The 27,865-nt window shown below is 48.9% G+C and overlaps 2 pseudogenes; both read right to left on the reverse strand.

Moving 5' to 3' along the window:
* Window positions 1-10,683: 10,683 nt before the first annotated feature.
* Window positions 10,684-11,309, reverse strand: LOC136544256 (uncharacterized; annotated as a pseudogene).
* Window positions 11,310-17,927: 6,618 nt separating this feature from the next.
* On the reverse strand, window positions 17,928-18,553 carry LOC136544257 (uncharacterized; annotated as a pseudogene).
* Between the last annotated feature and the right edge of the window lie 9,312 nt (window positions 18,554-27,865).

The raw sequence follows: 27,865 nt of genomic DNA on the forward strand, positions 1-27,865 counted from the left end.
GCGTACCCATGCTTGTTTGTATCCAGTGAGGCTGCAGCTGCCTTGATGGTGTGCTGGACCTTGCATCTGCAAACGACGGTCCTGGGCATCCCTGTGCATCTTGAGGTACTCCTCCGTGAACCACCTCTCCACCATCATCGCCTAGCACTCGGGATACGCTTGGCACCACCAGGGAATCATCTACACGTCATCAAGTATTGGACATATAAGAAGATCAAATTAAACCAACTTAATCTCAAAACAAATTGATATTGATGTTCTTCATTTACCTCAAGGTACTGCTCCTGGGTCAGTTGCATCTCTCTTGCGTCTTTCTTGGTTTTCCTCTCTCCAAGCTTTGACCCATAGTAGGTTAGGATGGCCTGGATGCGCGCCTCGTGATGCATGTCGATGATGAGTTTTTTACAGGCTTTGTTAGTCACCTGCTTCGCCCTGGCCTCAAATCCCTACTCGGATCTGTAATAAGTCTGCATACAAAAGTGATGTATCCATTCAACATTTTAAGAAAAGTCTAATGAATGCGATGTATTGAGCAATGTTGTGCGAGGGAGACTTACCCAAAACTCTACCTTCACCCACGCCGCCTTGTTGGGGTACTCCGCATCGATGGCGATGGCGTAGTGGTCAAACAAGTAGGCCGGCTCCGTCTTTGATGCGTACGTGATAATACCGGGGAAGTGTTGCCTGCACAGAAGACCCAGGATGCCATTGACTAGACGTGCGCTACCACCTGACACAACCACCCAGTTCCTGCACAAGTGATTAAGAAAAATTATTAGTTTTTTCATCATATCATATGAAGTAGTGGTGATAACATATAAAGTTACTTACTTTTGTCCTTCGGGGCGAATCATTGGGCGTTGGTGAGGAAGCAGAACCTGTGGGAGGCTCACGGGACCTCACAAGTAGACACTCGAAGAGGAGTCAGAGGAAGCGGAACCTGTGCCTGCCGCCTCACACTCGTCGTCCTCGTGCGGCCCCTCCTCCTGGTCCGTCTGCCGAACCAGCTCCTCATCCGACTCATCCATGGGCGCCACCTCCTCCTCGTGCCCGATCCCTCCTCCACCCCTCTGTCTCCTCCTGCAGTCGGCGTGGTCTTTGGTAAATCGAGTTCACGGACCTATGACGGTCGCCCGCCATCTTTGTTCAATCACCTGCAATAAAAAAGAAAAATAAGACGTAATTAGAAATAGGTACAAAAATGAACAAAACATAATTACAAAAAATATAGTAATACATGTATTAGAAATATATGCAAAAATGAACAAAACATAATTACAAAAAACATAGTATTATATGTATTAGAAATAATCTTCATGATTGAGATTAGCTGGATCATAGGTCTCGTCATCACTATCAACATTGTCCAACTCATCAACACTATCCGAAGGAGGAATGTTGTCTTCATTGTCATTGCCTAAACATAATCGCTCAAGCATTTGTATGTCCTTTAGATTTCGCACCTCGTCTCCAGCGTCCTCGTCATCATCCCTTTCATTGTCTACTTCCATTCCTATCTCTTCGGTTAAGTCTATGTCAAACCTCCCTTGTAGCCCCTCTTCTTGATAGAACTCTCCATCATATGTGTTTGGGTTGAAGTTGTAATCTTCATCGTTTGGGACAGGTAGTTTACCGTGTGGCGATACCTTGTGCATAATAGACCAACCCTTAAGATGCTCGATGTCTTTGCACACGTATGACGTATAATAAACCTGGACGGCCTGTTGAGCCACAATGTAGATATCTTTTTCTAGATAGATGAAATCCTATCAAATCTCAACTAGCCCAAGCTTAGGGGTCTGTCTCATTACTCTAGGATGAATCCAGTGCCATTTGAATATGACAGGAGTAAGAGGTTTGGAACCATAGAATGATAGTTCATAGATTTCTTCAATTCTTCCATAATAGTCGAGTCCATCAGTGTCGGGCGTAACAACTCCGCTGTTTGAGGTTTTTCGATTGGGCTGACTCTGCTCGTAGCTTGCTGTGTGAAAACGATATCCATTCATGTTATATCCGGTAAATGACTTGACCCTAACGGCACAACCATTTGCAACCTGTCTCAGCTCATCACTTATAGGCGCATCAGTTTGGGCTTTCTGTTTGAAGCAACAAATGAAATCGGGGCTCTCTGGTCCCACACCCTGTGAAAGAAGGGTATCATTTTCTTGCGGGGTAGGTTGCCTTGATCCATGCTAGGATTGACGAAGAAATTCCCTATACCAACGAGAAACAAGGGGGTTGAGCGAAGAAACAAGGACATACGGCGAAATGAAACAAGTTCGTTCAGAACTTAACCAATGAACGGCTACACCTCGACAAGGTTGGTCAACACATATAGCATGATACTGCGTCACTCTTCATTTTTCAATTGCTTAGTGGTCGATGCACTTGCGCTTCTGAGTTGCCCTTGGAAAAGGCTGAGGTTCGATTCATTTTTGCCAGCATTGTAACGAGGGGGTGGATTATAAACGCTAGGAAGGTTCTCAGTGTAGCATTTCTCTATGAAGTTTGACACCTCCTCTAGAATGTATGCCTCTGCAATAGAAGCCTCAATTTTGGCTTTATTTCTACATTTTTTGTGAAGAGTCTTCAAACATCTCTCGATTGGATAGCACCAACAGTCCTGCATGGGCTCCCCCATCCGTGCCTCATACGGGAGGTGCACAATCAAATGCTGCATCGGCAAGAAGCAGTCGGGTGGAAAGATCTTCTCCAACTTACAGAGCAACACGGGTGCCGCTTTTTCCAAGTCATCAATGACGGTCCGAGAGAGCTCCTTGGCACAAAGCTAGCGAAATAAGTAGCTCAACTCTACCAGCACTTGCCAGACATGCTTTGGGACATAGCCTCGAACCATCGCCGGAAGAAGCCGCTCAATCCATATGTGGTAGTCATGACTCTTCATCCCATTGACTTGCAGAGTGCCTAAGTTCACTCCCCTCTTTAGATTCGCTGCATACCCATCAGGGAATATTAGCGTCTGGATCCATTCAAGTACTTCCCTCCTTTGGTCCTTTTTCAAGATGAAATTAGCCTTAGGCCTTCTCTAGGTCTTGCCACGACTAGGAGGCTGCATCTCTTGATTTGGTCTATCGCACAACATTGCCAGGTCCACTCTAGCCTTAGGGTTGTCCTTAGACTTTTCAGTGTCCATGAGTGTTGCCCAAAGTGCCTCGGCGACATTCTTTTCAGTGTGCATTACATTAATGTTATGTGGCAGAAGAAGGTCATCGAAATAGGGGAGCCTCGTCATGCCCGAGATATGAGTCCACATATGTTGCTCACCATATCCCATAAAACCACCTTCTTCATTGGGCACGAGCGCATCTATCTGAGCATGAACCTCGGCACCAATCATCATCCACGGTGCAGGGTTTGTCACTTTAACACCTTTCGTAAAGTTTTTGATGTCTTGTCTGAATGGATGGTCAAGAGGTAGGAATTGACGATATCTGTCGAACGACGAATACTTACCACCCTTTTGCAACCAAATGAACCTCACACCATCCTTGCATATTGGGCATGGGAACTTCCCGTGAACACACCAGACGTAGAATATCCCATACGCCAGGAAGTCATGTAGGGAGTAGTGGTACCAAACGTGCATTTTGAAGGTTGTCTTTGTAGCTCGATCGTATGTCCATACCCCTTCGTCCCAAGCATGGACCAATTCATCAAACACAGGCTCCATGAACACACCCATATTACTCCCTGGGTGTCTAGGAATTATCAACGACAAGAATACGTTATATCGTTGAAAGGAGACACCAGGAGGAGATGAAGGGGGATAACAAAGATGGGCCAACATGTGTATGGGGCAGCCATCATTCCATAAGGATTGAACCCATCTGTTGTCAGCGCGACACGTACATTACGAGCCTCATCTGCTTTATCACGATGTTTGTCATTATAGCGGATCCAAGCTTCACCATCGGATGGATGTACCATCTTGTCAGGATTGTATCGTTTGCCATTTTTGCGCCATGTCATCTGTTTCACGGATTCCTCGGTCATGTATAGCCGTTGGATCCTTAGTAGGAATGGAAGGTACCGTAGGATTTTCACGGGGATCATAAGTTGCCTCTTCTGGCCATCATTAGAGTCTACCTGTAGGTACCTGGAGGATTTACACTTTGGACAGAACTTTGCATGCTCGTGTTCTTTCCTAAATAGGATGCACCCCTTCGGACAAGCATGTATCTGCTCATACGGCATCTTCAATGCACGAAGGAGTTTCTGTGACTCGTACATGCTCTTTGGCAGAATGTGGCCCTTTAGAAGCAGGGTGCCAATCATGGCTAACATCTTATCGAAGCCTTCTCGACTCAAGTTTAACTCAGACTTCAACCCCATTAAGCATCCAATGGCATCCAGTTGAGACACCGTTGACCGATCGTGAAGAGGTTTCTGTGCCGAGTCCATCATGTCGTAGAACGCCTGTGCGGCTGCCTCCATCTCCTCCTTCTCACGTCCCTCATTGAACTATCCTTGGTGAAAGTCATCTAACATGTCTGCTACCCTGTCATCAGCATCAAAAGCCTTCACCCGTGGTCTCACCACCTCCTCTCTCATATGATGGGCTTCACCATGGTGGACCCATCAGGTGTAGTCCGGCGTAAATCCATTCTTCACAAGATGTTTACCCATTTCCACCTTGTTTACCCTTCTCCTGTTTCCACATTTGCTACAGGGACACAAAACTAGGCAATGTCCTTTAGTAGCCTTGCCAAATGCACTGTTCAAGAAAGCATCGGTCTTGTTCATCCATTCCGTGGTGTAATCACTCTGACTTCTCCGGCCCATGTACATCCACTCACGGTCATCCATCCTCTAACATATGTATCAGCGAGTAATGTAACCATCAATTGCATCTACATGGTGTTCCTACTATCTAATAGGTGAGGATAGGTCATAATCCCACCTGTGGATGCGTAGATGAGGTTAGTTTCCATGCTCTACTCATATCCGAGATAGAATTTCGGCAGCACCTCCCCGCTGTTCTCCAGATACACGTCCTGCCAAAGAAGAGTGCGTATCCAGAGAACAACAGGGAGGTGATGCCGAAGCTCTATCTCAGACCGGAGCAGACCATGGAAACTAACCCATCTACGCATCCGCTGGCTATCCAAAAAATGTGGACAATCCGAAACAGATAGGGTCATAGATATGCAAAGATCTGCATACCTCAACCGTATCTCTTTCGAACGGGAGACGCCTAACTGGGTTACGCGATCTACGACCATGATACGGAAAGAGGGATTATACCTAGGGTGGAGGCAGAGTCAGGCTAGCGAGGCCGTGGCAGGTCGGTGCAGTGGCGAGGCGATGCGGTGCAGGCAGACCGGCACGGCGACGGGAACTCTGACTCGGCTCCGATGGGCTCTTCTCTACAAAAATAGAACAAAATACTATCATTTTAAAAAAAATGGCAGAACCTCCCCTGCACGGTGAGGTTTCTAAAACCTGCAAAAAACAACGGCACGATGGCCGACAAGCACATATGTCTCAACAGAAGCCATGTAGTTTGGATATCAATCCATACCGAAGAATATATCCAAGTAGTACCACTACTTCTACTACTACTTCCACTATTGCTACTACTACTACCACTAGTTCTACTACTACTACCACTAGCACTACTACTACAACTAATACTACTACAACTATCACTACCACGACAACAACAAGAGAGAGGTCATACCTGACGGGCGCCGGGGGTCGGGGTCGGGCGGCGTCGGGGTCGGGGATAGGGTCACCGGAGTCGGGAACGGGGTCGGCCACAGGCGGCGTCGGGGCGGGCGGTCCACGGGGCGCGGCCGGGGGCAGGGCCGACTCCTACCCTCCTCCTTCTCCTCCTCCTCCTCCTCGCCTCCTCCCCCTTCTCCTCCTCCTCCCCTCCTCCACCCGTTGGCATTGGCTGGCCGGCGTGGGCGAGCTGGCCACGCTCGGCCACACTCGGGCGTAGGGGCGTGGGCTGGCGAGGTAGGGGGCAAGCGCCAGCGTGCGGCGCGGGGAGGGGCAGCAGCGCGTGGCGTCGGCGGCGGCCCGGTGGCTGGCGGGCGCGCGGGCGGCCTGGCGTCGCGGGCGGTGCGGGCGTGGCCTGGCATCGCGGGCAGGGCGGCGCGGGCACGGACGGCCGGGCGGCGCGGGCGTGGTGGCAGTGGCGGCGACGGCGTGGGCGGTGGCGTGTGCGTGTGTGCGTGCGTGCGGGGTGTGTGGGCTGGTCCAGCCGACGGGGTTAAATCCCCCTTTGCCGAGTGCCCCAGATCTGGCACTCGGCAAAGGGGTTTTTAATTTTTTTAACCGCCTCTTTGCCGAGTGTCTTGATATCACATGTGGAGATGTCTTGGTTTGTAAGCATCGTACGTGATAACGTGCACGAAATCTTCTAAAATTTTTATCATAGCCTCCACATACGATATCACGACATCTCAACAAGTTTCATAATTTTCGGACTTCGTTTTCTTTTTATAGAATTTAAAAATACTTCGAACGTAAATTCACGGTCATGTTTCGTGAACAAGATGTCCGAAATTTCAGGTCCGTTCCTGGATACAGCCTCACACTACATTCAGTAACATGACTATCATTTTTTGAATCATTAAATTCCATTATTCGTACCACGTGCAGTTCAAATTTATATTTTTTCGAAAAAATTCAAGTAAACGAAATAAAGTAACTAAATATATAAAAAAGCCACAAAAAAATCCCCAAATTCTAATGAGGAGTTCCTAGTACTTAAAAAGGTCTGCACAAAAAATTTAGAGGCCAAAAACAATTTTTTTTTTGCCAAGAGCCGGGCATGGAACTCGGCAAATGGGGTCTTTGCCGAGTGCCAAGAATCAGGCACTCGGCAAAGACATTTCAAATAAAAATTATTTAAACTTTGCCGAGCGCCGTGTCAGGGGCACTCGGCAAAGTATTTTTCGAAAAAAAAATCTTTGTCGAGTGCCTAACAGCAGACACTCGGCAAAGAATGACGTGGCCGAACACCGTTACGCGGGACAGTCTATGCTGAGTGCCCTTCTTTGCTGAGTGCCCGGCACTCGGCAAAGAATTCTTTGCCGAGTGCAATTCTTTGCCGAGTGCGGCACTCGGCAAAGAAGGTCTTTGCTGAGTGTCCGATTTTTGACACTCGACAAAGAAGTTTGCACTCGGCAAAGAACTCGTTTGCCGTAGTACTTCTTTCATTATCTAAAAAACGCAGGGCATTAACTTTGCTCTTCTTTTACTGGTCGCGGGGCCCATTGAGATGGAAAAAATGAAGCCGCACGCTGTGGTCAGAAATGGAACAAGCATGTTGGGGCCATGATTATGTAGTTAAGGAGTGACATCATCAACCGAACAATGAAATCTAATGTTGATTGCAAGTTAAGGAGTGACATCATTAACCTAACAGTAAAATCAGTAGGAATTACTCCGTATATATTATAGTAGTAGCCTCGGATGGAGTTTTTTGTCCAAAACTATTTTGTTATGAAAAAATGAAATAATAAAGGGAATTTAGAGAAGGCTATGTAGGCATAGCTTCTCTTACATGTTACATCAATTACAAAGCATTTTGATCACCAGTTTACTTTTTGAATCTGCCATGCTGAATGGAAAATTAAAAGCCTCACTTTCCCTGAAATTATTCTCTTTTTCTTCTTAGTAATTCTTCACATATATATTTGATTTAGCATCTGCTTTTACCCCTGTGCACAAATTATACAACCTTGACGATTCTGAAATCAGGTACAAAACCTCCACTATGAGATGTCTCTGAACGTTAAAAAATCTTCTTGGTGCTTTTTCTACATCGACAAGTGTTGTTATACCTTTTCAGCCAGCTGTCTATGGGCCTTCAGTTGCAGCGTTGTGCGTCGGTCTTTCAGCAGGGGAGGAGAGGAGCAAACCACTCAGCTCACTGAAGTGGCTGGAACTCAGGTTAGTACACACTCTGATCTTTGAGCTTTTAAGCTTCTTGTTCTATTACATATGCATATATAAATATACAGAATTGCTATTGGACAACCGGTTGTTTAAATATATAGTACATGGCCGGTTTGCAAACTAAGCTCTACCTCTACAGAACTAGCAAAATAAAAAATTTCTCCTACGACTTGATTTCATAGACAACTGCTAGCTAGTCTTACTGCTGGTGCTACGTGTCAAAATATTTACATGTATATTGCTTCCTGGTTGTACGCGCCATCTTCCACGCCCGACACGGCCATCGCCTCCAAGTTCCACGACACCTTCACGGCGCCGCTCTCGTCATCCAAGAGGGCCGGAATGCGTGAGCTCTTCCCCCGGCGCGCTGGCCGCGGCAAGGTTGTTCTAGTCGTCGCCCCTGATCGTTCAGTTATGAGTGCTGACCATCCACTAGTCTGGAACGCACGCGGCCTAAACAGTCGTGCACGCCGTTCTGTCGTTAGGAACACCGTCGCCCAGCAGAGAGCTTCGATAGTCTGCGTGCAGGAGTCCAAGGTCGCGAACTTCGGTGTAACCTTGTGCCATGAAATAACAGGGGTCGACTTTGACTATGTGTACCTCCCGGCGACTGGCGTCGCCGGTGGAGCTGTCGTCTGCTGGCGTCGCGATCCGTGGCACGCCTGCGCCCGTCGTGCGCCGCTTCTCGATCACCGTCGAGCTCACTCCTCTCAACGGACCGGGCCTGCCGTGGTGTCTCACTAACGTGTATGGCCCATCGGCCAGAGCTGATAAGCCAGGCTTCCTCTCGGAGATCAGGGACGTGCGCGCCGCATCTGGGAGCCCATGGCTTCTGTGTGGTGATTTCAACCTAATTTATAAAGCCAGTGACAAGAACAACGGAAGATTGGACCGCGCCGACATGCGCCGATTCCGCGGGGTCATCGACGACTTACAGCTAGCTTGAAGAACTGCACCTCTCCGGCCGCCTGTTCACCTGGTCCAACGGGCGTGACGAGCCGACGTTGGAGCGCCTTGACCGGGCTTTCGCCTCTCTTGAGTGGCTAGAGCAATTCTCTTCCTACCACCTCCGATGCCTCTCCTCCGACTGCTCCGACCACGCCCCGCTCCTCCTCGTGCTCAACTCTTAGCCATGGGCGAGACCACGCTTTCGGTTCGACCAATATTGGACGAGGATCGAGGGGTTCGTGGATGTCGTCAAAACCGCCTGGGGTGGCCGTCTAGTCGACGCGGACATCTGCCGGTGCCTAGACCACAGGCTGCACGCGCTGGCTAAAGCCCTCCAAACCTGGCGCGCCTCCTGCGTTGGAAACATCCGATTTGCAACTGGCTGCGGCCCGGGCTGTCGTCTATGAGCTGGACTTGGCGCAGGAGTCCGGACCTCTGTCGTCTGAGGAGATTCAGCTGCGACGTGAACTCAAGGCGAATACCCTCGGCCTGGCATCCCTCGAGCGCTCCATGGCTCGGCAACGCGCAAGATCCAGGCATCTCCGGGAGGGTGATGCCTGCACGAAATATTTTCATCTGCAGGCCTGCCATCGTAGACCTAAGAACTACCTCTTCGCCCTATCTCATAGTGGGCAAACGTTCAGCGAGGAGGAAGCTAAGGCCAACATCGTCTTCGATTACTACAACGCGCTCCTGGGCACGCCGTTCACCAGACAGCACCGCATCGATCTATCACAGCTGGACCTCCCCCGGCTGCACCTCGACGAGCAGGCAGCCTCATTCACGGCGGACGAGGTGGCTCGGGTAATCCGGGAAACGCTGGCTGACAGGGCTCCGGGCCCTGATGGGTTCCCGGGAGCCTTCTTCCGGGCGGCCTGGGACATTGTTGGCCCAGACATCACTACCGGATTCAGCTTCTTTGCCGAGTGCCTCGGGCACTCGGCAAAGGGCGCTCGATAAATAGTTTATCAGTAAAGACCTCTTTGTCGAGTGCACTTTATCGGACACTCAGTAAAGCCTTTGCCGAGTGCTAATCTGACACTCGACAAAGAAAAGTCACCGTGACGGCGAGCGCCACCGTGATGGCGGCTTTACCGAGTATCAAGGTCAAGCACTTGGCAAAGGTCGACGCTTTGCCGAGCGCCGTTGACTCAGACACACGGCAAAACTGGCCGCTGTGCCGAGTGCCACCGGCAAGACACCCGGCAAACAGACGACCTTTGCCGAGTGCCCTGCCCGTGGCACTCGGCAAATATGTGATCTTTGCCGAGTGCAATGGCCTTTGCACTCGACAAAGCATGTTCCCAGGTAGCCACTTTGCCGAGTGTCATGGCCATTGCACTTGGTAAAGTGACTGAAAACAATATTTTTTATTTGTTTTTTACATCCCATCCAAACAAACAGAAGATATATATATAACAAACATCACCAACATCACATATATATCATCAACAACACATATATATCACCAACACCACATATATATCACAAACATCACATGTCTCACAATATAACACAAATAAGTTCACAAGTAATCCAAGTGCTCCATCATCTACACAACAATTGCAAATAGAAGTACCATTAACAACCACAAGTATCATCATCAAGATGGCCAATGAGACTGATTTGGTGAAGGATTCGCTGAAGCATGAGGATCATTCGATGTCGCCGATTGATTCTGCACAAAGGAGAAGAGATTGCATGTGTGAGACAAGATAAATATATACCATACATGAATAAAACTTTCATACTCCACTAGGTTTGACCGTAAGCATGAACATACAAACTAAAACATTTATACTAATAGGAGTAGAATAGTGAGGAGGTGGAGGTGGAGCGAATCATGAAGGTGGTAGAACTACACCCGTAGCGGCGCCAAGACTTTGCATGTACTGAAGAATGTCCGCCATCCTCCGCTGCTCGACCTCCCGCTCGGCCTCCACCCTCTCCATCTTCGCCTGCATCTGCTCCCGTATCCTCCTCTCTTGTTCCAGCTGGGCCTACAATATATTCACCCCAATGTTACAATAATGCAAAGGAAAGGTATGAAAAAACCAATGAATGACGAATAAACCAGGAATAACCTCTAGTACCTCCACTCGGTGGTGTGAAGTGTCCTGCCGATGTCGTATGGCCAGGCTCGTGCTCATGCTTCTTGCTCGAATCTGGAAGAGACTGGGAGTAGCGGCCGAGTCGATTGCGCCGTCGCTAATCTAGTACTGCCCATGCTTCTTGCCTCCTCCCACCCTCATGACGACTTCTCCATTAAGGTCCTCAGTGCTCGGATCATACTCTGGCCTATGGATCTCCCTTGCCATCGATGTGTACTCACTGAGGCGGTTGTGGACGGTCGCATTGTTGTACGCCTCGGGCCCGTCCTTCGGGTTGTAGTCGACGTTGGACGTCGCCTTGCCCTTGTGGGCCATAGCAAATGCCTTGAAGATGGAGCAAGGCTAGCCATCATGTGACACCGACTACGAGAAAAATAGCAAGATGATTAGAAATCTTGTAGAATTGAGTGTTAGAATAAATAAATGAATTCACGTATCCATGTTTCTGCGTATCTGCTGAGGCTGCGGCTGCCTTGATGGTGTGCTACACCTGGCATCATCAAACGCCGCTCCCGGCACAAGTTGTGCGTCTCCTCCCACTCGTGTGAGCACCACTTATCCACCATCTGTACCCAGCACTGAGGATGCGCGGCATACCAATAAGGAATCATCTACATGCCATCAAGTACATGACATATCAGAAGATAAAATTAAGCCTACTTAATCTCAAAAGGAATCAGTATTAATGTTCTGTATTTACCTACAGGTAATAGTCCTGGGTGAGCGTCATGGTTCTTGCGTCCCTTTTGGTGACCTTTGTTCCAAGGACGGTCCCGTGGTAAGTTACGACGGCCTGGATGCGCGGCTCGTAATGCATGTCCACGACCAGTTTTTTGCAGCATTTGGTAGCCACCGCATCCACCCTGGCCTCATGTCCATCCTAGCATCTAAAGAAATCCTGCATACAAACATGATGTATCCATTCATTATTTCAAGAATGTCCAATGAATGCGATGTATTGAACAATGTAGTGCGTGGAAGACTTACCCACAGCTCTTGCTTCACCCGCTCTGCTTTGCTGTTGAATACCCTACGGTCCCGATCTATAGCATCGGGGGTGGTGGCGTAGTGGTCAAACGAGTAGGCCGACCCCATCACTCCGGCGTACTCAACCAGGCTAGAGAAGTGCTCCTTGCACAGAAGACTGAGGATGCCATTGACTTGGCGTGTGTGAGCACCTCCACTCGCCACAATCGTCCAGTTCCTGCCCAAGTGATTAAGAAAAATTATTAGTTTCTATTTTGATTTTCAACATATCATATAAAGTAGTGGACAATTCGAAACAGATACAGTTTTAGATATGGAAATATCTGCATATTTTCAACCGTACCTCTTTCGAACGGGAGACGCCTAACTGGGTTACGTGATCTACGACCATGATACGGAAAGAGGGGTTATATCTAGGGTGGCGATGGAGTCAGGCTAGCGGGGCCATGGTGGGTCAGTGCAGTGGCGAGGCGACGCGGTACAGGTAGACCCGCAACGGCGAGGAAGGCGATCGGGGTCGCCGAGGTACTCGGCTTCGCTCCGACGGGCTCTTCTCTGCAAAAAAGAAACATAAAACTGTCAATACAAAATTTCTGCAGCACCTCCCCTACACGGTGAGGTTTCCAAAACATGCAAGAAAATCAACGGCATGATGGCCGACATACACATATATATGAACGGCACGATGGCCGACATGCAGAAGATTATATCCAACCACATATATATAACAATGTCACAACCACTACTACAACTCCTATGACTACCACCACTCCAACTCCACCACTACTACTACCGCAACTACTAGTAATACTACGACGATGATGACGGTAGGGCATACCTAGTGGGCGACGTAGGACGATAGTGGTGAAGGGGCCAGGGCGCCGGTGGACAAGGCGACGGCTGGGGAAGCACCGGGGACGTGGCAACGGTGGCTGGGGCGCCCCCCCCCCCTCCTCCTCCTCCTTCTCTTCCTCCTTCTTCCTCCTCCTCTCTTTCTCCTCCTCCTCCTCCGGCGGCGCGGGCAGCGGTGGCGCTGGCATGGGGGGGGGGGGGTGCGGCGGCGGCGCTGCCGTGGGCGCGCGTGGGGGCGGCTACGGCGGTGGCGCGGGCGTGCCTGCGTGCGTGTGTGCGATGTGTGTGGGCCGGTTGGGTCGGCGGGTTAAATCCCCCTTTGCCGAGTTCCCCCGATTTGGCATTCGGCAAAGTATTTTTTTTACCACACTCGGGCGTAGGGGCGTGGGCTGGCGAGGTAGGGGGCAAGCGCCAGCGTGCGGCGCGGGGAGGGGCAGCAGCGCGTGGCGTCGGCGGCGGCCCGGTGGCTGGCGGGCGCGCGGGCGGCCTGGCGTCGCGGGCGGTGCGGGCGTGGCCTGGCATCGCGGGCAGGGCGGCGCGGGCACGGACGGCCGGGCGGCGCGGGCGTGGTGGCAGTGGCGGCGACGGCGTGGGCGGTGGCGTGTGCGTGTGTGCGTGCGTGCGGGGTGTGTGGGCTGGTCCAGCCGACGGGGTTAAATCCCCCTTTGCCGAGTGCCCCAGATCTGGCACTCGGCAAAGGGGTTTTTAATTTTTTTAACCGCCTCTTTGCCGAGTGTCTTGATATCACATGTGGAGATGTCTTGGTTTGTAAGCATCGTACGTGATAACGTGCACGAAATCTTCTAAAATTTTTATCATAGCCTCCACATACGATATCACGACATCTCAACAAGTTTCATAATTTTCGGACTTCGTTTTCTTTTTATAGAATTTAAAAATACTTCGAACGTAAATTCACGGTCATGTTTCGTGAACAAGATGTCCGAAATTTCAGGTCCGTTCCTGGATACAGCCTCACACTACATTCAGTAACATGACTATCATTTTTTGAATCATTAAATTCCATTATTCGTACCACGTGCAGTTCAAATTTATATTTTTTCGAAAAAATTCAAGTAAACGAAATAAAGTAACTAAATATATAAAAAAGCCACAAAAAAATCCCCAAATTCTAATGAGGAGTTCCTAGTACTTAAAAAGGTCTGCACAAAAAATTTAGAGGCCAAAAACAATTTTTTTTTTGCCAAGAGCCGGGCATGGAACTCGGCAAATGGGGTCTTTGCCGAGTGCCAAGAATCAGGCACTCGGCAAAGACATTTCAAATAAAAATTATTTAAACTTTGCCGAGCGCCGTGTCAGGGGCACTCGGCAAAGTATTTTTCGAAAAAAAAATCTTTGTCGAGTGCCTAACAGCAGACACTCGGCAAAGAATGACGTGGCCGAACACCGTTACGCGGGACAGTCTATGCTGAGTGCCCTTCTTTGCTGAGTGCCCGGCACTCGGCAAAGAATTCTTTGCCGAGTGCAATTCTTTGCCGAGTGCGGCACTCGGCAAAGAAGGTCTTTGCTGAGTGTCCGATTTTTGACACTCGACAAAGAAGTTTGCACTCGGCAAAGAACTCGTTTGCCGTAGTACTTCTTTCATTATCTAAAAAACGCAGGGCATTAACTTTGCTCTTCTTTTACTGGTCGCGGGGCCCATTGAGATGGAAAAAATGAAGCCGCACGCTGTGGTCAGAAATGGAACAAGCATGTTGGGGCCATGATTATGTAGTTAAGGAGTGACATCATCAACCGAACAATGAAATCTAATGTTGATTGCAAGTTAAGGAGTGACATCATTAACCTAACAGTAAAATCAGTAGGAATTACTCCGTATATATTATAGTAGTAGCCTCGGATGGAGTTTTTTGTCCAAAACTATTTTGTTATGAAAAAATGAAATAATAAAGGGAATTTAGAGAAGGCTATGTAGGCATAGCTTCTCTTACATGTTACATCAATTACAAAGCATTTTGATCACCAGTTTACTTTTTGAATCTGCCATGCTGAATGGAAAATTAAAAGCCTCACTTTCCCTGAAATTATTCTCTTTTTCTTCTTAGTAATTCTTCACATATATATTTGATTTAGCATCTGCTTTTACCCCTGTGCACAAATTATACAACCTTGACGATTCTGAAATCAGGTACAAAACCTCCACTATGAGATGTCTCTGAACGTTAAAAAATCTTCTTGGTGCTTTTTCTACATCGACAAGTGTTGTTATACCTTTTCAGCCAGCTGTCTATGGGCCTTCAGTTGCAGCGTTGTGCGTCGGTCTTTCAGCAGGGGAGGAGAGGAGCAAACCACTCAGCTCACTGAAGTGGCTGGAACTCAGGTTAGTACACACTCTGATCTTTGAGCTTTTAAGCTTCTTGTTCTATTACATATGCATATATAAATATACAGAATTGCTATTGGACAACCGGTTGTTTAAATATATAGTACATGGCCGGTTTGCAAACTAAGCTCTACCTCTACAGAACTAGCAAAATAAAAAATTTCTCCTACGACTTGATTTCATAGACAACTGCTAGCTAGTCTTACTGCTGGTGCTACGTGTCAAAATATTTACATGTATATTGCTTCCTGGTTGTACGCGCCATCTTCCACGCCCGACACGGCCATCGCCTCCAAGTTCCACGACACCTTCACGGCGCCGCTCTCGTCATCCAAGAGGGCCGGAATGCGTGAGCTCTTCCCCCGGCGCGCTGGCCGCGGCAAGGTTGTTCTAGTCGTCGCCCCTGATCGTTCAGTTATGAGTGCTGACCATCCACTAGTCTGGAACGCACGCGGCCTAAACAGTCGTGCACGCCGTTCTGTCGTTAGGAACACCGTCGCCCAGCAGAGAGCTTCGATAGTCTGCGTGCAGGAGTCCAAGGTCGCGAACTTCGGTGTAACCTTGTGCCATGAAATAACAGGGGTCGACTTTGACTATGTGTACCTCCCGGCGACTGGCGTCGCCGGTGGAGCTGTCGTCTGCTGGCGTCGCGATCCGTGGCACGCCTGCGCCCGTCGTGCGCCGCTTCTCGATCACCGTCGAGCTCACTCCTCTCAACGGACCGGGCCTGCCGTGGTGGCTCACTAACGTGTCTGGCCCATCGGCCAGAGCTGATAAGCCAGGCTTCCTCTCGGAGATCAGGGACGTGCGCGCCGCATCTGGGGGCCCATGGCTTCTGTGTGGTGATTTCAACCTAATTTATAAAGCCAGTGACAAGAGCAACGGAAGATTGGACCGCGCCGAACATGCGCCGATTCCGCGGGGTCATCGACGACTTACAGATTGAAGAACTGCACCTCTCCGGCCGCCTGTTCACCTGGTCCAACGGGCGTGACGAGCCGACGTTGGAGCGCCTTGACCGGGCTTTCGCCTCTCTTGAGTGGCTTAGAGCAATTCTCTTCCTACCACCTCCGATGCCTCTCCTCCGACTGCTCCGACCATGCCCCGCTCCTCCTCGTGCTCAACTCTTAGCCATGGGCGAGACCACGCTTTCGGTTCGACCAATATTGGACGAGGATCGAGGGGTTCGTGGATGTCGTCAAAACCGCCTGGGGTGGCCGTCTAGTCGACGCGGACATCTGCCGGTGCCTAGACCACAAGGCTGCACGCGCTGGCTAAAGCCCTCCAAACCTGGCGCGCCTCCTGCGTTGGAAACATCCGATTTGCAACTGGCTGCGGCCCGGGCTGTCGTCTATGAGCTGGACTTGGCGCAGGAGTCCGGACCTCTGTCGTCTGAGGAGATTCAGCTGCGACGTGAACTCAAGGCGAATACCCTCGGCCTGGCATCCCTCGAGCGCTCCATGGCTCGGCAACGCGCAAGATCCAGGCATCTCCGGGAGGGTGATGCCTGCACGAAATATTTTCATCTGCAGGCCTGCCATCGTAGACCTAAGAACTACCTCTTCGCCCTATCTCATAGTGGGCAAACGTTCAGCGAGGAGGAAGCTAAGGCCAACATCGTCTTCGATTACTACAACGCGCTCCTGGGCACGCCGTTCACCAGACAGCACCGCATCGATCTATCACAGCTGGACCTCCCCCGGCTGCACCTCGACGAGCAGGCAGCCTCATTCACGGCGGACGAGGTGGCTCGGGTAATCCGGGAAACGCTGGCTGACAGGGCTCCGGGCCCTGATGGGTTCCCGGGAGCCTTCTTCCGGGCGGCCTGGGACATTGTTGGCCCAGACATCACTACCGGATTCAGCTTCTTTGCCGAGTGCCTCGGGCACTCGGCAAAGGGCGCTCGATAAATAGTTTATCAGTAAAGACCTCTTTGTCGAGTGCACTTTATCGGACACTCAGTAAAGCCTTTGCCGAGTGCTAATCTGACACTCGACAAAGAAAAGTCACCGTGACGGCGAGCGCCACCGTGATGGCGGCTTTACCGAGTATCAAGGTCAAGCACTTGGCAAAGGTCGACGCTTTGCCGAGCGCCGTTGACTCAGACACACGGCAAAACTGGCCGCTGTGCCGAGTGCCACCGGCAAGACACCCGGCAAACAGACGACCTTTGCCGAGTGCCCTGCCCGTGGCACTCGGCAAATATGTGATCTTTGCCGAGTGCAATGGCCTTTGCACTCGACAAAGCATGTTCCCAGGTAGCCACTTTGCCGAGTGTCATGGCCATTGCACTTGGTAAAGTGACTGAAAACAATATTTTTTATTTGTTTTTTACATCCCATCCAAACAAACAGAAGATATATATATAACAAACATCACCAACATCACATATATATCATCAACAACACATATATATCACCAACACCACATATATATCACAAACATCACATGTCTCACAATATAACACAAATAAGTTCACAAGTAATCCAAGTGCTCCATCATCTACACAACAATTGCAAATAGAAGTACCATTAACAACCACAAGTATCATCATCAAGATGGCCAATGAGACTGATTTGGTGAAGGATTCGCTGAAGCATGAGGATCATTCGATGTCGCCGATTGATTCTGCACAAAGGAGAAGAGATTGCATGTGTGAGACAAGATAAATATATACCATACATGAATAAAACTTTCATACTCCACTAGGTTTGACCGTAAGCATGAACATACAAACTAAAACATTTATACTAATAGGAGTAGAATAGTGAGGAGGTGGAGGTGGAGCGAATCATGAAGGTGGTAGAACTACACCCGTAGCGGCGCCAAGACTTTGCATGTACTGAAGAATGTCCGCCATCCTCCGCTGCTCGACCTCCCGCTCGGCCTCCACCCTCTCCATCTTCGCCTGCATCTGCTCCCGTATCCTCCTCTCTTGTTCCAGCTGGGCCTACAATATATTCACCCCAATGTTACAATAATGCAAAGGAAAGGTATGAAAAAACCAATGAATGACGAATAAACCAGGAATAACCTCTAGTACCTCCACTCGGTGGTGTGAAGTGTCCTGCCGATGTCGTATGGCCAGGCTCGTGCTCATGCTTCTTGCTCGAATCTGGAAGAGACTGGGAGTAGCGGCCGAGTCGATTGCGCCGTCGCTAATCTAGTACTGCCCATGCTTCTTGCCTCCTCCCACCCTCATGACGACTTCTCCATTAAGGTCCTCAGTGCTCGGATCATACTCTGGCCTATGGATCTCCCTTGCCATCGATGTGTACTCACTGAGGCGGTTGTGGACGGTCGCATTGTTGTACGCCTCGGGCCCGTCCTTCGGGTTGTAGTCGACGTTGGACGTCGCCTTGCCCTTGTGGGCCATAGCAAATGCCTTGAAGATGGAGCAAGGCTAGCCATCATGTGACACCGACTACGAGAAAAATAGCAAGATGATTAGAAATCTTGTAGAATTGAGTGTTAGAATAAATAAATGAATTCACGTATCCATGTTTCTGCGTATCTGCTGAGGCTGCGGCTGCCTTGATGGTGTGCTACACCTGGCATCATCAAACGCCGCTCCCGGCACAAGTTGTGCGTCTCCTCCCACTCGTGTGAGCACCACTTATCCACCATCTGTACCCAGCACTGAGGATGCGCGGCATACCAATAAGGAATCATCTACATGCCATCAAGTACATGACATATCAGAAGATAAAATTAAGCCTACTTAATCTCAAAAGGAATCAGTATTAATGTTCTGTATTTACCTACAGGTAATAGTCCTGGGTGAGCGTCATGGTTCTTGCGTCCCTTTTGGTGACCTTTGTTCCAAGGACGGTCCCGTGGTAAGTTACGACGGCCTGGATGCGCGGCTCGTAATGCATGTCCACGACCAGTTTTTTGCAGCATTTGGTAGCCACCGCATCCACCCTGGCCTCATGTCCATCCTAGCATCTAAAGAAATCCTGCATACAAACATGATGTATCCATTCATTATTTCAAGAATGTCCAATGAATGCGATGTATTGAACAATGTAGTGCGTGGAAGACTTACCCACAGCTCTTGCTTCACCCGCTCTGCTTTGCTGTTGAATACCCTACGGTCCCGATCTATAGCATCGGGGGTGGTGGCGTAGTGGTCAAACGAGTAGGCCGACCCCATCACTCCGGCGTACTCAACCAGGCTAGAGAAGTGCTCCTTGCACAGAAGACTGAGGATGCCATTGACTTGGCGTGTGTGAGCACCTCCACTCGCCACAATCGTCCAGTTCCTGCCCAAGTGATTAAGAAAAATTATTAGTTTCTATTTTGATTTTCAACATATCATATAAAGTAGTGGACAATTCGAAACAGATACAGTTTTAGATATGGAAATATCTGCATATTTTCAACCGTACCTCTTTCGAACGGGAGACGCCTAACTGGGTTACGTGATCTACGACCATGATACGGAAAGAGGGGTTATATCTAGGGTGGCGATGGAGTCAGGCTAGCGGGGCCATGGTGGGTCAGTGCAGTGGCGAGGCGACGCGGTACAGGTAGACCCGCAACGGCGAGGAAGGCGATCGGGGTCGCCGAGGTACTCGGCTTCGCTCCGACGGGCTCTTCTCTGCAAAAAAGAAACATAAAACTGTCAATACAAAATTTCTGCAGCACCTCCCCTACACGGTGAGGTTTCCAAAACATGCAAGAAAATCAACGGCATGATGGCCGACATACACATATATATGAACGGCACGATGGCCGACATGCAGAAGATTATATCCAACCACATATATATAACAATGTCACAACCACTACTACAACTCCTATGACTACCACCACTCCAACTCCACCACTACTACTACCGCAACTACTAGTAATACTACGACGATGATGACGGTAGGGCATACCTAGTGGGCGACGTAGGACGATAGTGGTGAAGGGGCCAGGGCGCCGGTGGACAAGGCGACGGCTGGGGAAGCACCGGGGACGTGGCAACGGTGGCTGGGGCGCCCCCCCCCCCTCCTCCTCCTCCTTCTCTTCCTCCTTCTTCCTCCTCCTCTCTTTCTCCTCCTCCTCCTCCGGCGGCGCGGGCAGCGGTGGCGCTGGCATGGGGGGGGGGGGGTGCGGCGGCGGCGCTGCCGTGGGCGCGCGTGGGGGCGGCTACGGCGGTGGCGCGGGCGTGCCTGCGTGCGTGTGTGCGATGTGTGTGGGCCGGTTGGGTCGGCGGGTTAAATCCCCCTTTGCCGAGTTCCCCCGATTTGGCATTCGGCAAAGTATTTTTTTTATTTTTAAATTTTTTTTGCCAAGTGCCACCCAGACTAGCACTCGGCAAAGAGTTTTTTTTTTAAAAAAAAATTTCCTTTGCCGAGTGTCTTCTCCTGACACTCGGCAAAACGCTGATTTACCGAGTGTCATTTTTTCACATTCGACAAACCATTTTTTTTTCACTTTTGACCTCCAAACTTTTTCTGTAGTCCTCATACAATACCTGGTACTTCATGTTCCATTGTGGCACATTTCTCAGACTTTTTTCATATTTCTTTCATTTATTTCATTTAATTGAATTTTATTGGATAATTCAAATTATAACAACTAGTCATTCGAATAATAAAAAATGAATGGAAAAATGATATTTATGTTATTTAGTATAATATGAGGCCGTATCCAGGAACAGACCACTAATTTCGAACATCTTATTCACGAAACATGACCACGAACTTGCGGTCGAGTTGTTTTTAAATTCTATAAAAAGCAAATGAAGACCGAAAATCTTGAAACTTGTCGAGATGTCATGATATCATACATGGAGGTTGTGATAAAAAGTGATAAGGTTTCGCGCAAATTGTCACGTATGATGCTTATAAACCGAAGAATAATATCATACGTGAAGGCTGTGATAAAAAAGTGATAAGGTTTCGCACAAGTTGTCACGTACGATTCTTGCAAACCGAATTCTTTGTTTGCTTTTTATATCATGACATCTTGACAAGTTTCAAGATTTTCGGTCTTCGTTTGCTTTTTTATAGAATTTAAAAACAACTCGACCGCAAGTTCGTGGTCATGTTTCGGGAACAAGATGTTCGAAATTGGTGGTCTGTTCCTGGATACGGCCTCACATTATACTAAATAACATGAATATCATTTTTCCATTCATTTTTTTCATTATTCGAATGACTAGCGGTTATAATTTGAATTATCCAAGAAAATTCAATTAAATAAAATAAATGAAAGAAATATAGGAAAGGTCCAAGAAATGTGCCACATTGGAACATAGAGTACCACATATTGTATGAGGACTGCCGAAAAAGTTTGGAGGTTAAAAGTGAAAACAAATTGGTTTGCCGAGTGTGAAAAAATGACACTCGGCAAATCAGCGCTTTGCCGAGTGTCAGGAGAAGACACTCGGCAAAGGGTTAATGGCGGCTGCCAGCCGTTAATGGTGGCGGCCCTTTACCGAGTGTTCTGGTTTGCCGAGTGCCCGACACTCGGCAAACATGGTCTTTGCCGAGTGTTATTATTTGCCGAGTGCTCGGCACTCGGCAAACTACCTATTTGCCGAGTGCCAGTTTTTTGCCGAGTGTTTTCTCCCTGGCACTCGCAAATAGCCTCTTTGCTGAGCGTCCAATAAAAAACACTCGGCAAAGTATGAGACACTCGGCAGCCGTCTCCGGTAGTGCATCGTCCGTGTGCTCCACTCCACAAGACGCATGCGCCGGATGGCCTCAAGGACTACAGGCCCATCAGCCAAATCCACTCGGTTGGCAAACTGTTCGCCAAGGCGCTCGCTCGGCGTCTGGCACCACGCATGCCGAAGATCGTTAGGATCAACCAGTCCACGTTCATCCAGGGCCGCCGTATCCACGAGAATTTCCGCATAATACAGCTCTCCTGTCATTAGCTCCATGCCAAAAACCACCCCACGGTTCTGCTCAAAGTCGATCTGGCGAAGGCCTTCGACACGGTGGCTTGGCCGTTCCAGCTCGAGGTGTTCGAGCACGTCGGCTTCCCCGCGCGGTGGTGTGACTGGCTCTCGGCGATGCTGGGGACGGCGAGCACCAAGGTTCTCATCGACGGCAGGCCTGGCCATCGGATCTGCCATGCCCGTGGCCTACGGCAGGGCGACCCCCTGTCGCCTCTCCTATTTGTAATTGCCATGGAGGTCCTCAACGCGCTGATCGCTGAGGCGGACCATCGCGCGGCGCTAACTCCTCTACCGGGCAATGTGATCAAGTATCGTGCCTCGGTATACGCTGACGACCTCATCGTCTTCCTTGCACCGACGCCTCAGGACTTCGCCTGCACCCGCCACATCCTGAAGCTCTTCGCAGGCTCGTCTGGCCTCTCGACCAACCTAGAGAAGTGCGCCATCACCCCTATTTCGTGCTCCATCAAGGAGATCATGGCTATCCAGGAGGTGTTCCCATGTCGGCTCCAGGATTTTCCGACGAAGTACCTGGGAGCCCCACTGTCGGTGTCCCAGCTAAGCCGCAACATCAAGCAAGGACTAATTGATGCCGTCGCCGCCCGAATCCCGACATGGAAGGCCGGCCTTCTCACGACCACGGGGAGAGCCACACTGACATGGATAATGCTTTCCGCGATCCCGGTCTATGTCTCCATCTGTTGTAGCTTGTCCGCCTGGGCAATCGAGGAAATCGATAAGAGGAGGTGCGCTTTTCTTTGGACGGGAATGGACACCATCACCGGCGGCAAATGCAAGGTCGCTTGGCCCGTTGTCTGCTCACCAAAGGAGGTTGGCGGACTGGGGTTGCCGGACCTCCGTATTCTCGGCTTCGCCCTACGCCTACGGTGGGAGTGGCTGCGCCGAACGCAGTCGGACAGCGCCTAGGCTTCCTTGCCTTCCAAGGCCGAGAGAAAAGTGGACCACATGTTTAGGGTGTCGGTCTCCGTCCTGGTGGGAGACGGTGCCTCTGCGTGCTTCTGGACATACTCATGGCTTCCGGATGGAGCCATCTGTAGCTTCGCGCCCAACCTCTTCATGGCGGTCGGTTGCCTCCGGCGTAAGCGCACCATTAGGAAGCCCTCACGAACCATCAATGGGTGAGGGATATCTCCGGTGCTATGACGGTAGCCGTACTCTATGAGTACGTCCCTGTTTGGGACTTGGTCGAGGCAGTCCAGCTGTCGCCACAAGTCGCCGACCGCTATATCTGGAAGTGGACTCCAAGCGGAAACTACTCTGCCTCCTCTGCGTATAGAGCGTTCTTCTTTGGCATGACTTCGTTGCCTGGAGCCATGTTCATCTAGAGGGCCTCCATGCTGCCAAAGGTGAAGTTCTTCTTCTGGCTCGCGCTCCACGACCGTCTGTGGACCACTGAACGCCGAAAGCACCATGGACTCCAAGCGGATGCTGTCTGCGTGCTTTGTGATCAAGACGATGAGACCACCGACCATCTCCTGGCATCCTGCCCGTTCACGCGCGAGGTCTAGATGCGGCTCCTTGCGTCGGTGGGACTCCAACATCTTGGGCCACCCATTGATTCCACCATGGCCGATTAGTGGCTGCAGACTAGGGCCGACTTCCCGAAGACGTTCCGGCACGGATTCGACTCCCTCATCCTGCTCGTCTCATGGATCATATGGAAAGAGCACAACAGGCGAACCTTCAACCATCTCGCGAGAACTACCACACAGGCCCTCGCCGTCATCCGTGAGGGAGCAGACGCCTGTGTCGCCGCCGGGTTCCGGGCCCTTGCGTTACTGCTCGCCGCGGTCACCTAGGAGTGGGTCGTTCCCCTAACTTCCTATCGCGCAATTTGTTAACCCCTTAGTACACCTTCTTAGCGCCACCGTTCAAGCCGATGCTCCCTGTCTGTGTTCGTTCCGCTTGCTGACTGAGGCATCTCGCCACCATTGGCAACGGGACATGTAACATTTCCCACTTCACTTAATGAAACACGTGCTAATGCACGCTTTCGAAAAAAAAGAAGTATGAACACTAGTTGTAAACTTGGTTGACAAATTAACCCTCATATTAATCCCTATTTTATTTTGATGAGATAGGACTAAAAATTAGCTGGCTAACAATTAGCCCTATGCATTCAAACATGTCCAAAAAACCAGCTATAATATCTAATTATTGGTTGAGTGGTAGGTAAGAGTGACATTAGCTGAAGATCCAAACAGTACCTCAGCTAATTTTATTCCTGATATGAGTGTGCATTTTATTGTTCATCTCAGAAAGCTGAATCCCTATAAAAGAGCGCCCCAAATAACGGACCTTTGATTTTTTTTATAGTTCCAATGGACCTATGAAATTTCACCTCAGTTTTCTTTGAGGTTCAGTAGTCATGCACTCATGCGTCATGCCTCCCATCACATGGCCGGTTATGCAAGTCACAACATCTGCACCACTCGCACCAATCCGTGTTTCCATGTGTAGTTGAGAACTTGTCCAGATCCTATCGACGACGACATCACCCATCACAATGATTGTAGCTTGGCAAGACAAGGTCAAAATCTTGATTGTTTCCATAACGTGCGTGTACCCGCCAGAAAGCTACGTCACAGTTTGTTCATTGGTGCTAGCCAATATCAGCTCAGAGTTTCGAATCCTTTCTGACCAAATAGGGATCTGGTGACTGTACAACCATGAAAGTCTTCTCTCGAAAACGGAGAAAAATCCAAACTGAGCATCTTATTAGAAGTTCAAAATTTTCAGGACAGATAGCTGTCAACATGATTGCTCTGGTAATATGCATATACTACCTATCAAATTAGACTTATTTATATAAGGAAAACAAACCCGTGACTTAGTCTATCGCCGCAAAACATTATATAATAACAACAAGATCAAATCGGGCTGACGATGACTCAACCACCGTGTGATAAATCTTAGCTCCACTATTAGCACGAAGAAGTCCAAATCGAACAAGGCTCAAAAAAAAAAAAAGTCCAAATCGAACAGCGATCGAGTTGTAGGTTTAAATTTGTATGACAATTGCTAGGCCAATGACCCAATGTGATTGCTCCATTAATATAAGTTTCATATATGCCCGCAAAAGTTATAAAAGCAACACAACCGCCTCTGCTTAGGACAAGCGTAGTGATCTAGACAACTGTTGTCTATAAGATGATTCCATATTATTGGTGCGAGTGGTGCATGACGTGGAGGCTGTGTTGGAGTCTTCAAGTCCGCAAGCATGATTACTTTAGGTTGGTTCGCTTCCAAAATTTATCATATCAATGATTTGGCAAGCCATGATTTTGGCTAGTATTTGGTTTGCTATCAAAACTTGTCAAACTCTCACATTTGGCTTGCTAAATCTATGGCAATATTTTTGTCCAACTTTTGACTTGTCAAATTTTTGGCATAGCAAATTTTGGATGTCAACCAAGTAGGCCCCTAGTACCATTAATATTTCCTTTATGAAAAATAAGGAGAGGCTAAATGTAGAAAATAAGGAGAATCTTTTAACATATGTTTCTAGATTCCCAGCTGGGCACACCTAATAGACATTATTAGACCACCAAGTGGCCGTAGCACTTTGGCATCCATCAGTTGATATGCAAAATCAACTTTTTTTTGTAGCTTCAGTTTTGTGGCACACTGAACTGTTACTCTGAACTAAACATTAGACTCAGTATGGCAAACCTAACTCCGGGTGTGGTCAGTTGTGGCCTCTGTCATATAAAACGTCCCTGCAACAATTTGGTATGAGTAAACTTTCTGGACAAGGTGCAAAACTCCATGCTTGAAAATGCATGCTTCTGTCTCAACTAGCATCAGCTGCAATTTTTTCTCGATCGGACCCATCGGCCCGTTTTTCTAGCATCAGTTGCAATAAAAATATAACGCTTTTGCCGATGTGTATCTTCTTGAACGTTTGTTATTGTGATGCACAAGTTTTCTAGAAAAACATTATTATTGTTCTAGACCAAGATGGCCGATAGCTACTGGAAATTAGTGTTGTTCCCTATCTTCACCCAACGAATTGCATCAGAGAGTGACTACATATCTAATCCCACTTCTGTTGAGATGTGTTTTTGTTCAGACATGAACATTGCATCATTTCAACGTGACTAGCACTAACAGAGGCAAAAGTTAATTCACCAAATGTGGATGGTGATACAAAGCATGCTGTGAAATATTGGTAGTAAGAGAAGCAAGCCGAAAAGGAGATTTCTTCTAGGGATCAGGTATGCTATCTGGTCGTGACCAAAATGACAAAACACCTTTGTCAAAGAGAATCTTTGATGACATGGTTCGTCATATCATGACTCTGGCGAGGACCATTGCCCCCATGGCCCCATCTAGATTCTAGAGTCTCGCATCCACGTACTCTAGGGGACGTGTTGGACTTCACAATCAACACTACCATGCATGGCAAGTCCGATGTTCAAGGGTATACTAAGCTCGTCGCCGGCGATGGCCGAGGCAAGACCGGTACCCACAAGTCAGGTGCAACATCATGCAGAGCCCATTCCATAAAAAATTGCATTAGATTCATTCAGGATTTTTTTTTTCAAAATTCAGTGACAAATCAGATACGTGTGGTGATAAGGTGCTAATTGGGCCTGGCAAATGGTTTCGGCCCACCAAAGGTTTAGATTTTATGAGGCAACAGGAGGGGTTTCCCCTACTGAAAATTTTATTATTACAAAAAGAGAGGGAAAAGTCTTACAGAAGAACTCAAAAAACAAAGAAGGAAATGAAAAAATAAGGAAGAGAGTGGCAATTACAACAAAGAGTCTATCCATGTGACAATGTGGAAAGTATTTTGTTTTCGCCCTATGGATAACCATACAACAGTGCTAGTACACGGACGTCCGGACGGACGCCCATGTCTGGATGCCCGCGCCATCCCGAATGTCACCAACATTGAGAAGAGGAGGAGGGGGGCAGTGCTCACGTGTGCCTTTGGTTCAGATGCCCAACCGGTGCCGGGAGGAGGAGGAGGAGACACCAAGGCGAGGTGGCAGAAGGCGAGGAGGGATATACAACACCCGATTTATTTTTGAAACATCCAGGTACAACACTTGCAACATACGTCTGAAGACAGAAAAACGCTTAAAACATGGATCTGAACACACTTGCCATAACACCTAAAAACACTTGAAACTATTGTAAAAACATACACAACATCTAGGTAAAACACTTGCAGCATATGTGTGAAACATATGCAACACCCAAATAAACACTCTTGTAACATAAGTCTGAAAAAACAGATGAAACATTGGGAACAGAAGCTTTGCAACATACGTGTACAACTATTGCAACATCCCGATCTACTTTTACAACATTTATATGAAACACTTGCAACATACCTTTGAAACTTCTGAAATATTTGAAACATAGGCTTGCAACATGCTCTTTTAGTGCAACATATCCTTGCTGCTTGCGAATGGAGGATCGTCGGCGCGTGGAGTTCAATGGTGTAGAGCTCGTTCACTACGGGAGAACGCAGATTTGCCGAGTGCCGCCAGCTTTGCCGAGTGCCAAAAATCAGGCACTCGGCGAAGCCACTCTTTGCCGAGTGCCGGACCGGGTGGCACTCGGCAAAGAGTGGCTTTGCCGAGTGCCACAGAGTGCCCGACACTCGGCAAAGGGCGGCACTCGGAAAAAGCCCTCTTTGCCGAGTGCAACACTCGGCAAAGAGTGGCACTCGGTAAAAAAAATGGCACTTGACGGCCGAGCCCGCCCACGCCGTCAATTTTTTTTTTAAAAAATCTTTACCGAGTGCCGGCC

Source organism: Miscanthus floridulus, chromosome 3 (genome assembly GCF_019320115.1).
Source record: "Miscanthus floridulus cultivar M001 chromosome 3, ASM1932011v1, whole genome shotgun sequence".
Taxonomy (NCBI): Eukaryota; Viridiplantae; Streptophyta; class Magnoliopsida; order Poales; family Poaceae; genus Miscanthus; species Miscanthus floridulus.